The 1,599-nt window shown below is 53.8% G+C and overlaps 1 non-coding gene across 1 annotated transcript; it reads left to right on the top strand.

Annotated features, from left to right (window-relative positions):
- Positions 1-644: 644 nt before the first annotated feature.
- On the top strand, positions 645-720 carry TRNAA-AGC (transfer RNA alanine (anticodon AGC)). Its single transcript has one exon. It is a non-coding gene; the product is annotated as a tRNA-Ala (tRNA).
- The last annotated feature ends 879 nt before the right edge of the window (positions 721-1,599 follow it).

Here is a 1,599-nt window from a genome sequence, read left to right as displayed (position 1 = left end):
TCAAAAAAATAAAATAAATAAAAATAAATAAAAATTAAAAAAAATAAAAAGCCCAGGCGTCTGGAGGGCACCCAGGCAGGTGTGCCACACTGGTCTCCTGCTCCTCCCACAACCAGCCCGTGTGTGTTGACATTTTCAAAGGATGGCAACCTTCGAGCCAGGAGGGGAGAAGAGAGCTGGCCTTTCATCTTTGGGATTCACAGTCCTAACTACGCTCCCGCCTTCCTCTGCCAGGGGCACAAGCGCAGATCAGAATGAGCTGGAGAATTCAAAGAGGAACTTAGCCTTCAGACTCTGCACGTGCCGCGTGCTCGGATTCCCGCTCCAACGGGGCGGAGGCGATTAAAATGATGGATTCTTGATTTGTGTCAGTGAGTTCAAAACAAGTGAATTCACAAAGACAGCTCCTGGCAGAAGCTCCAGATGTGGAATCAGACTGCCATGGGGGAGAGACTCTGAGCTTTCCACCAGATGAGTTTACCTCTTCCAGCCTCTTCTTTCCTGTCTGCAATGTAAGGTGGTAACACCTGCCCTGCCAGATTGTCGTGAAGATTCACAGTCCCGTGACACCCACCTGGTCCCTGTCCTGCACGACAGGGGACGTGTCCCGTCCCCTTCATCATCTTTTAAGAATTATGGTCCCAGCCCTGGCCGGTTGGCTCAGTGGTAGAGCGTCGGCCTAGCGTGCGGAAGTCCCGGGTTCGATTCCCGGCCAGGGCACACAGGAGAAGCGCCCATCTGCTTCTCCACCCCTCCCCCTCTCCTTCCTCTCTGTCTCTCTCTTCCCCTCCCGCAGCCAAGGCTCCATTGGAGCAAAGTTGGCCTGGGGGGTTAAGGATGGCTCCATGGCCTCTGCCCCAGGTGCTAGAATGGCCCTGGATGCAACAGAGCAATGCCCCAGATGGGCAGAGCATCGCCCCCTGGTGGGCGTGCCGGGTGGATCCCGGTCGGGTGCATGCAGGAGTCTGTCTGACTGCCTCCCCATTTCCAACTTCAGAAAAATACAAAAAAAGAAAAAAAAAGAATGGGGAGTGAGTGTTCCCTGGGGACGGAGCTTCTGTTTTGCAAGATGAAAAGAGTTCTGTGGAGGACGATGGTGACGGAGCGCCACGGTGCTAATGTACTTAATGCCACTGAACTGTCCCCTTGAAAATGATTCAGATGATCTATTTTGTTGTATGTATTTTACCACAATTAAATTTTTAAAAAATTTCCAAACTTTTCACCAAGAGCTAGCTAGACTCCCAGAAGGCTCTCTTCCCACACACAGGGAAGCTTGAGGCCCGGAGAAGGGACATGACCTGTCCCTTCATCTTTGGGTTTCACAGTCCTAAACCTCCTCCAGGCCTGTGCGCCTTCCACTCTCCACTCTCGTGGGGTGGCAGACAGCCGGGTGACAGACAGGTTGTCCCCACTCTGAGGCTCCGCCCCGCCTCCCCTCGGCTCTGCGCGCTGGCCCTGGCTGCTGGATAATTGGCGATGACTCACGGACCAGGCCAGAAACGGCAGCAGCAGTCCGGCCGCTAATTAGATCTCTCCCTCCGGGGAGGGTGGGCGGGAGCCCTGTTGTTAAGACAGTGATGGGTGAAGAAGCAACAT

Source organism: Saccopteryx leptura, chromosome 6 (genome assembly GCF_036850995.1).
Source record: "Saccopteryx leptura isolate mSacLep1 chromosome 6, mSacLep1_pri_phased_curated, whole genome shotgun sequence".
In the NCBI taxonomy this organism is placed as follows: Eukaryota; Metazoa; Chordata; class Mammalia; order Chiroptera; family Emballonuridae; genus Saccopteryx; species Saccopteryx leptura.
This window is presented reverse-complemented; position numbering and strand designations above follow the sequence as displayed.